This window comes from Phodopus roborovskii, unplaced genomic scaffold (assembly GCF_943737965.1).
Source record: "Phodopus roborovskii unplaced genomic scaffold, PHOROB, whole genome shotgun sequence".
NCBI classification, from domain to species: domain Eukaryota; kingdom Metazoa; phylum Chordata; class Mammalia; order Rodentia; family Cricetidae; genus Phodopus; species Phodopus roborovskii.
Genome location: NW_026126624.1, coordinates 869900 through 880560, shown reverse-complemented (window position 1 = coordinate 880560; position 10661 = coordinate 869900). Strand labels below are relative to the sequence as shown.

General features: G+C 43.5%; 1 pseudogene; it reads right to left on the bottom strand.

The window, feature by feature from the left end:
• Window positions 1-2838: 2838 nt before the first annotated feature.
• LOC127238065 (40S ribosomal protein S14-like) lies at window positions 2839-3292 on the bottom strand (annotated as a pseudogene).
• Window positions 3293-10661: the final 7369 nt, after the last annotated feature.

Here is a 10661-nt window from a genome sequence, read left to right as displayed (position 1 = left end):
CTAAAATTTAACTATAGGGGGTTCTGCAAGATGGCTCAGCTTCTTGCAGATAGGAAGGTGTTTTGCTTCCTATCCTGACAACCGGAGTTGGATACTCGTATGCTGGTTAATTTTATGTCAGCTTGACACAAACCAGTCAATTGAGTAACCTCAATTGATATATTGCCTCCATCAGATTGGCCTGTATTGCTTATTATTATTGTTGTTGTTATTGCTGATAGTGATTGATATGGGAGGACACTTCCCATTGTGAGTGGTGGTATCCTTGGGCCAGTGCCATCCTGGGCTGGTGGTCCTGGGTGTTAAAGAAAGCAGGCTGAGTAAACCCGGAAGAACAGGCCAGTAGGCAGCTCCCCTCCATGGCCTCTGCATCTATTCCTGCTTCCAGGTCCCTGCTCCAGCTTCCTTTGATGATGCACTGTTAGGTTATAAGGTGCAATAAACTGTTTCCTTCTGAAGTTGCTTTTGGTTGTATGTAGTGTTTTATCACAGCAGTGGAGAGCCTAACTAGCACACATATAATGGAAGGAGAGAACAACTACAAGCTGTCTTCTGACCTCAACATGCTGTCCCGTGTGCACACAACAGCTAACTATAAAAATTTAAAATCAGCTTTGGAATAATACCATTTTAGACGATTAAAATTTTGTTCTGCAAGATCTTCCTTCTCTTCCTTTATGCTATTGTCATGGACTTTATGCACTTGTGCCCATCCATACTGCACATTTATCATCAATCCAGTTTCATCCATCTTTATTGAGTTCTAAATTGAAAAATATGAAATCGTGGCTTGACTATGAACAGTGTGATGTTTTGATGTACACATTGGGAGATGATTACTGTCATGGCCCTGATTAACATCCATCGTATTATATAGTTGCCATATGTGTATTAAGAGCTTAGCAGGTTTCTGAGGGAAATCACACTAAGCGAAACAAGCCATTCAGAAGGGCAAATAAGTGAACCCTGAAGCAGTTGGATCCACAGAGCACAGGGTAGGACACGCAGGGAACTGTGGCTCAGAGGTTCATACTGCAGTCATAAGATGTCCAAGTTCTGGAGAGCAGGGGCTACAGTTATTAACAACATTTAATCACATTTGCAGTAAGATTGTAAAAATAGTTTTTATAGTCTATAAACTTTTTGCTATGGCCTGAGTGTTTATGTGCCTCTCCTCCCTGATCATAATGGGACTATATTCATAGACTGAGCTTGCAAGAATTGAGGAAGGTCAAGTAAGGCCATCTCTGTAGGAATGCAATCTGATAGAACCAGAGTCTTTATTGGAGAAAGGGACACTGAAGAGACATAGCTTGGAAACAAGGTGCCTGTTTCCAAGCACAGGGGAGGATCCTCTCCAGACACCAAATCAGCTTGCATCTTCATTTTCAACTTGCCAGAACCTGGAACTGTGCTAAAGATATTCTGTTGTTTAAGCCACTCAGTCTGTGGTATTTTCTTATGGCACCCTACAGATGCCTATGCTTTGCATATACTTTTTTTTTTTACATAAATTTTTTATTCAGTGAGTGTGTTGGGGTGGGGGTACACACTACTATGCACATGTGGAGTCAGAGGGTAACTTTTTTGGAAGTCTCTTCTCATTCCACCTTATTTCTTTCGGGGATCAAACTTGGATGGTCAGGCTTGATGGCAGGTGCTTTTAGACCTTGTAGACACTTTAGGCCCTTTAGACACTTTCATGGTTTCATGGGCTTTTGTTTGTATTGTTTTTATGCATTCACAGTTTACAAAACTGTTTGCAATTACATCTTTATTCAGTTGTGTTTTAAATTAGATAGATTAAACTTATTTTATGCTTATGGGTGTTTTGTCCGCACGTGTGCCTGTGTACCATGTGTATTTCTGGTGTCCGAAGAGGCCACATGAAAACATTGGACCCTGTGGAAGTGGAGTTGCAGGTAGTTGCGAGCTGCCATGTGGATGCTGGGAAACCAACCTGGATCCTCTGGAAGAGCAGCCAGGGGTCTGAATCACTGAGCTGTCTTTCTACTCCCTAAAAGTAATAGACACATGTGTACTGTCTTTTCACTTGTGTAGCTATCATTTTAAGTCTTGTTTTTACTTTCAGATAAGTCTCTTTTATTTTTGCCCAAAAGTGCTGTACTTTCTTTTAGAGCAGGGTATAACATGCTGTCTTCAGACAGACAGTAGATACTGCGCCCTAGCCTTTCTCCGCTGCTTCTGCAATGCTGGGATCAGCCAGGTGTGAGAGTTCAGGGTCTTCTCAGATCTTCCTGGGCATGTGCTTTGGCTTGGGATTGAGCACAGCTTTATTCATCTGTCTGAGCGTCAACATCCCATGGAGGGTGGTGGATGCTCATGGCCATCATACTCTTCAGTTTCACCCCTGCCTCAGCCAGCTTCAGTGTTCAGCCATTGCTGCTGACTGCTTAGGGTTAATGCTTGCTGATTGCACTGAGATTTCATAGTGTGATTGTTCAGAGAAATACAAGGTGGGAAAAATTAGGACACACAGACTCCTGGGACTGGGGCTTTCGAGGAACAACAGCCAGGTTCTTTTGAACTTCCTGGATAGATTCTTCAAATATTCTAAGTTCTCTTTCATGTTTAAAATGTTATCTTTCTTTGCATAATAAGAGATTTTAGAAATTATTATCCTTCATATTCTTGGCTTTCTTTAAATATATTAAGATCTCAACCCCCCCCCCCCACCAAGAACCTGTTTTTATTGGTAAATTAAGTGCACAGATAACAGGTTCCATTATGACATTTCATGCATGTATATAAATAATATACTTTGCTGTTTCTTTTCTTTCTTTCTTTGTTGTTTTTTTTCTTACACAAAGCAATTTATTAACAGAAAATAATTTGAGAAGCCCTTTGGGTGCTGTCAGAGGGGATGGGGGTGACATCCTTAGTCCGCCCAATCTTCATCCCTGAATGAGCAAGAGCTCTGAGGGCTGACTGGGCTCCAGGTCCAGGGGTCTTGGTCCTGTTTCCTCCTGTGGCTCGGAGTTTGATATGCAAGGCAGTGATGCCCAGCTCCTTGCATCTCTGGGCGACATCCTGGGCAGCCAACATGGCTGCATAGGGAGAAGACTCATCTCTGTCAGCCTTTATTTTCATTCCACCAGATGGTTTCCTTGCCAGAAAGATCGGTAACATGGGCAAAGGTGTTGCTGAAGGATGCAAAAATATGGCAGACACCAACTATATTCTCTCCTTCAGCCACTTGAAGCCCAAAGCTGATGACCTGTTCTTCCTTCGTTTCCTTCCCCTTTTGAGGTGCCATTTCTGAACATCGTCTCCAGACAGTGCTGTTTCTTTCCTATATGCCAGGAGTTTAATCACGTCTTGCCCCTTTTACTTCCAAAGGAGGTTTTTTGAATTTGTGCAACAACAACAGCAAAACAATAAATTTCTTATTTATTTATATTTTGAGACAGGATTTGTAACAGCCCTGGCTGTCTTGGAACTTACTCTATAGACCAAGGTGGCCTCAAACTCACAGAGGTAATCTCTGCCTCAGCCTCATGAGTGCTGGGATTAAAGGTATGAGCCACCACCACCAGCTGTTTTTGCTTGTTTTGTTTTATAAAGAGAGAGAGAGGGACTCATCTTGTAGCCCAATCTGGTCTCAAATGCATGAGTCTTTTACCTCAGCCATCTCAGGGCTGGGATTATAGATATACACCACTACACTTAGCTCCTCTATAATTTTTCATGGGGAGGGAGAACTACGTGGAAGCAGGATGGGGGTGCAGAGAAGAGAGTGGGGAGAGGGATTACTAACACGAAGGATATTTGAAAAAGCCACTTTGGAACCTACTGTTCTGGGAGCTTTATAAATATGTATGCATATATAAGAAAGAGTTTAAAGGGAATTGCATCTGCCCTTGAGTTGTTGGTCAGAGGTGTCTGAGACCCCAAAATAGTACAAACTAACATTGCTCTTGTACTCAGCATTTGTTGGTAAGACTCTATTGCTGAAAACAACATACACTTTGGTCACGATAGAGAAACCAGATTGGTACAGGAAGCTTCCTCCATGGTGGCTAGTTTTTCATAGTATCAGAGGGTCCTATTAGGACTGCTGTGGGGGGTGGCCATCAGCAATTTTACCCTGACTGGAACCCTGCAAGCTATAGTAAGGATTGGTGTGGCAAGATTTGTCCACAGGTTCAATAGTGGTGTGAATGTTGACGGGGTGACAACCAACTGCTTTCTGAGTGGATTTGCTTTCTGAGTGGCCCACTCCAGGAGGAACCAAACACATGCATGGTACAGTTCTCAGACCTCATCAGGGATGTTTCACTGTGCAGTGGACTGGGGTTCATAGAAATTCACTACTGAAGGGTACTCAGCCACAAGTGGGACATCTTATACGCCTTCCTCTGAGCCTTGGGGACCATGAAGTTAGAGGGTGTCATGGTTTGAATGAGAATGGTCTCAAACACTAGGTCTCAAACAGTTAATGGAACTGTTTGAGAAGGGTTAGGTGTGACCCTATTAGAGAAGGGGTGTCACTGGGGGGGGCTTTGAGGTTTCATAATCCCACCCCAGGCACCCCTCTTTTTCATGTGGATCAGAATATAAAGCTTTCAGCTATTGCTCCAGCATTATGCCTGTCTGCTTCCTGCCATGATGATCATGAAACTGTAAGCAAGCCCCCAATTAAATGCTTTCTTTCATTAGAGCTGCTTTGGTCATGGTGTCTCTTCATAGTGATAGAACAGTAACTAAGACAAATTGGTATCAAGAGAGTGTGGCATCATTGCTGTGACAGAGTTGACCATGTTGCTTTTGGGAGGATCCTGGAAGCACTTGAGAACCATGGGCTAGGAAAATCATTAAGTATTTAAAGATTGGTGAGCTGTTCTGTGGGAGCTTGGAAGACAAGAATGTTGAGAGAAATGCAGGTGATAGGAGCCTGACTTGTGGACTTCCAGAGGGAAGTATGAGAGTCCTTTATACATTCTATTGGGGGTATTTACTCTTTTGAATTAAGAATCCGTGGTTCTGGTCACCACTGCAGTGAAACATTTGCTTTATGTTATGTCAGTTAGAGCTGACACATTAGTGGAGATTAAGAAGAGGCCAGCATCATCCAGGTGAAATCTTCTGGGAGGTGTTTCCCAATTCTGGCAGATGAACTTGGTTATTTGTAAGAGTTACCCAGGTGGTACCGGTTTTGAAGGCATGAAGGGGTCATGGAGAACAGCTGAGGCTTGCTTGGCGCCACAAAGAGAGTTCAGGGAAGGATGTTGGTGAAAGTGAATCCCAGTGCAACAGGAGGACCCAGCATTTTGGAGATGTCAGTACCATGGGGTGTCCACCAAGAACAGCAACAGTCTTAAAGCTGGCCTGAGCTTGAGAGACAGGCTCTGTGTGCCACAGGGGGTGGAGTTGGAAGACGGACCCAGGACCTTTGGAGGAGTCTGGAAGACGGTGAGTGGATCCCAGACATTGGACACTGAGTTATTTACACAGTTAGAGTTTGGTTTTTCTTTGTTCAGATTGTGGCTGTGCCCTGGCTCTTATCTCGAAGTAAGAAGGTATTTAACTTATTTTTGATTTTATAGGAACCCACAGTTAAGGGACTTTGAACTTATAAATAGATTCTGGAATTTGACAGAGACTTTGTATTTTAAAAGAGACTGGCTATTTTGAAGATACTGAATTTTTAAGTGTTCACATTTTTAAAGACTGTGGGACTTGTAAAATTTGGAAGATTTGTATTGTAAAATACGCTCTTGGGAATGAACAAAAAAGGAAAGATTATGGTGGCCTAACAATGGTACGTCGTGTGTCAAGTTGACAAGGGGTCAGTTGTGCTGGCTAGCTTTTTGTTGTTGTTTTGGTTTTTGTTTGTTTTTTTTTCAGGACACGGTTTCTCTCTGTGTAGCTCTGGCTATCCTAGAATTCACTTTGTAAACCAGGCTGGCCATAAACTTAGAGATTTGCTTGCTTATGCCTCTCAAGTGCTGGCATTAAAGGCATATGCCACCAAGCCTGATTTGTGCTGACTAGTTTTATGTCAACTTGACAGAGGCTGGAGTCATTGGAGAGGAAGGAGCCTCATTTGAGAAAATGGCTCCAGATGATTAGACATTAAGCAGGAAAGCTTGTAGGGCATTCACTTAGCCTAGTGATTGATGGGGGATGGCTCAACTTACTGTGAGTGGGAACTATCCTTGCCTGGCAGTCCTGAGTACTGTAAGAAAGTAAGGTGAACAAGTCTTAAGGAGCAAGCACTCTTCTGTGACTTCTGCATCAGCTCCTGCCTCCAGGTTCTTGTCCTTTTGAGTTCCTTCCCTGACTTCCCTCAACGATGGACAGTAATGTGGAAGTGAAAGCCAAATAAACCCTTTCCTTCCCAAGTTGCTTTTGGTCATGTCTCATCACAGCAATAGAGACCCTAATTAAAACAGGGTACAGAAAGAATGTGAGAGTAAGAAGTTAGGGAGGACTGGAGTAAAAGAGTGTCTTCTGAACATAGCAATTGTTGCACTATTGGGCTCATAGCAGTAGTTGTTGCCTGTACAAGACCTGTGCAAGATCAAGCCAGTCAACATCCAGCATTGAGAGGGAGCTCCCAAGCACTCAGGGTTTGCTGAGAAACCTATTGACAGTCTGTGGCTTCTACAGGAGGAAGAGTCAGCTTTCTTTAAGGCTCTGGCCCCTGAGAGGTTGACCATATTCCAGCAGATGCCCCCATAACTATATGGGTAGCACAAATTGGGATTCATGGGTTATTTTTAAAAAATGACATGAAGTTGAGAGGGGGTAGGGTATGGGGGGGTGAGGATGAATTGGGAAGGAGTTAGGGGAAGGAGAGAGAGATTAATATATAATTCTGAAAAAAATTAATAAAAATGCTATATTTAAAAGGTCACAGATCCCATCACTTGCTATTTTTTTTTCTCCCAAAGATAGTTACTCACTTTGTTCCCTCCCCTCCCAATAGGTTCTAAAATCCATGATGTCTGCAGAAACACTGTAAAATTAAAAGAAATATGAAAAGATAAACAATAGCACTAATCCCTCCTCTGTCCTACAGATCACATTGTATTTTCTTATTAACCTTTCCCATGTTTACAGTATTTAAAGAACAGACTGGATATATCCATTTGTGGACATGTTTGTGTTACTAACGTAAAGCATTTCTAGGTTAATGTACAGAATTTTGCAAACATACCAGTGCATTGCCTTAGTTCCCTCATTAGTGAACATTTGTGTTCTTTCCACAGCATAGAGCAGCCTCATAGAGGGGCTGTTTTTGTTCACACTTGTGGTTATTTATTTATAAGAGTTGAAAGAAAGGTCTTGTAGAGATGGTTTGCTTTGTAATTTCAAATGGGTGTCTAGAGAATCACAATTCTACCCCAACAATGATGATAAGGTAAGATCTCCTTCGCTTTGGTTGGGAGATAGTCCTAAAACAATTCAGTTACCACAAGCCTTTCCAATCTGGGGTACTTTTTAAATCACAGTTTCTTGGACCTTCCCTCAGAAATTCTGATTCACTAAGTCTAGTGCTGGGTCCAGGAACCTATGTTTTTAATGCTCTTCCAGGTGATTCTAATGACTAGCCACATCCAGGAAACTAGCAACTGGAGTGCTTGGGGCTTGTGGGATGGAGGTTGGGATAATGGCAGTCAGGGGAAAAGGGGAAACCAGGTGTTTCCCAGTAAGCAGTGCTGGGGATGCTTAGAAAATAACTGGAATGTCCTCAGAGCAGGTTGGGCCCCTTTGCAGTGTGCTGATGAGAACATTCAAGGCAGAGCTCTGATGAAGACCCGAAATCTGGAGCATCAGGCATGGGCAACCGATGCCATCAACTGCTTTCTAGGAACAGAACTCTGGATTTGGGGTGGATTGTCCTGTTGCACCATGGGAAGCTGTGTGTCTTCAGTGTCCAGTGGCAGAGTATGACCAGTGAGTTTCCCAACCTTAGGGACTTGGGTACACAGTGGTAGAGTAGATGGATGAGCCAGAGGAAGCCATTTTTTTGGCCACTTCTACCTGCCCAAAGGACCCCAACTTTATCTGTTTTATATGAGAGTCCTATGCAAGATCTTTTTCTATTTTTTTTTTTCTGAAATTCTCCAATCTATGTGACCTTTTATGTTCTAAAAAATTATAATTTTGTGAGCTAAGGCCAAGGGGAAGAAGAAAAGCCCAGATAAGAAGGGTAGCCCTGGATGGGCAATTAAGGCCACACATTTTATTCAAAGGCCAACCTTCGGGTGGTAGCTGAAGCCCTCATTTTCCATCTCACAATCACTATATTTCCCAAATACACACAGAGCGACCTCCAAGGAAATTTGTGGCTGACTTCCGATCAGATTCTTGTGTTTGACTTGGGGTGGGAGGGTGTCTCTCACTTCACAGGACCCTGCAGCTCAGAGAGATGATGGTGGCTGGTCTGGTAGTACTTTGGTAGTATCTTGCTGGGTTCAGGCTTCCCAACAATAGCCTGCTTTGACCTTGCTTCAGCCTCCTCTCAGGCTGAGAATTTAAGGTGTTCTGCTGAATGCTGAGCAAACAAACCTTGTGCTTTGATCTCAGGGAATTCACAGGAACAAGAAGGGAGGAGATGAACTGGGGGCCCGGCAGGAATTAACTGCGAAAACCTGGCCCGGCTTTGTTGGACTGGGACACTGGGGTGGAGTGTCGGGTGTCTGGGGAACAGATGTGAGCCTGACTTGATCTTCTGCAGCTGCAGACAGAGGTTTGCCAGAGGTGAATGAGAGTTCCTGCTGTGGCCAGAGGTACTCTTGGTGTGCGTAGCCCACTGGTGGTCTCTTCCTTGACCTGAGCTGGTTTTTGCAATTTGATTCCAACAACCACAAAACAGGTTGGAGAGAGAAAGGCTTTCTTTTCAGAAGCCAGGGATTTGATGGGTTTTATATCTGTGTTATTCTATTCATTTCTAAACATTCCAGAGAGGTGATGGAGGGACCAAGCCAGCCTTCCTCAGCAACCTTTCACTGCTTTGTGATCTCAGTTAGAATAAGGGGCAGAGTGCAGTAGGGTCTGAAAATGTGCTGGCTGCCCTTGAGTTTCTTCCTAGAGTACTGGTCCCAGAAGATTATGTAGGAATTCCTGATCACACAGGTTTGGGAAATTCTGCATGCTGTTTTCCTCTGGATAGTCTCAACACACATGTGAGCACTAAAGCTCCTGGAATGTTCTGTACTCAAGAATTTTCTGACTTTATCGGCTTAAAAAATTCCCAGATGTAATCAAGCAGAGAAGTGTAATCTTAAAAAATGAATAAATAAAAAAAATAACAAGCAAGCAAAAAATGGACAAGCATGGTGGTCCCATCGATTGGTAAAATAGGCAAAAGACAAGATTGGGGACTGGGGAGAGCTTAGTTGGTAAAGCGCTTGTGCAAGCATGAAGACCAGAGTTTGGTCTGCTAGAGTATACTTGTAACTCCAGCACAGGAGAACCAGAGCCTGAGAACCCTTGAGTTTTCTAAGCAGCCAGTCTAGTTGAATCATTGGCCCCAGGTTCAGTGAGTATACTGGCTGGTTTTGTATGTCAACTTGACACAAGTTAGAGTTATCAGAGAGGAAGGAGACTCAGTTGAGGAAATGCCTTGATGAGATCCAGCTGCAAGGCATTTTCTCAATGATTGATGAGGGATGGTCCAGCCCATGGTGGGTGATGCCATTCCTTGGCTGCTGGTCCTATAAGAAGGTGGGTTGAGCAAGCCAGTAAGCAGCACCCCTCCATGGCCTCTGTATCAGCTCCCATTTCTAGGATCCTGCCCTGTTTGAGTTCCTGTCCTTGTGTCCTTCAGTGGTGAGCAGCAATGCTGAAGTGTAAACCAAATAAATCCCTTTCTCCCCAACTTGCTTTTTGGTCATGGTGTGTTTCCTTGCAGCAATAGAAACCCTAACTAAGACAGTGAGAGACCCTATCTCCAATACACACACACACACACACACACACACACACACACACACACACACACACACACACACAGAGGAACAGTTGAAGAAGAAGATACCAGATTTTGACCTCTGGCTTACATATGCATATGTGCAACACAGACAAACTCTGTACTGAAACAGGAGGAATTGCCACTATCGTTTTTTAGGAACTCTGAGAAAGCTTGTCTCCAGGATGGGAATGCTTGGATCCAATAAGCATTCATAGAGTTTGGGGTCTTGAAGCTGCTCCCTTTGTCTGTGGTGAGGACCAACAACCTGGGCCTTCTCCCTAAGAGCTCATTCCTATCACTTATTTAAGGTTGAGTAGCCATGTCTGCTATATCAAGTGGAGAAACTGGCATATGTGATGAAGACAAGACCGAGGCCAGTTCCCACATAGGAAAAAGCAATTCAGGTCTTAGAGTGAGGTACTTACAAAAGATAGTTTATTTAAACTCATTGGTGTGAAGGTGTCAGATCCCCTGGAACCGGAGTTACAGACAGCTGTGACTCACCATGTGGTTGCTGGGCATTGAACTCAGAACCTCTGGAAGAACAGCCAGTGCTTTTAACCACTGAGCCATCTCTCCAGCCCCAAGTGAGGTGCCTTTAAAACCCAACTTCACATTTTCTCCCTATGTGTAAATTAGCAGAGTCAAAGTGGGAATAATTGGGGCATTGTCTTTGCTACAGAAAACATTTCAGCAATGGCTAATCAACTGTTAATCA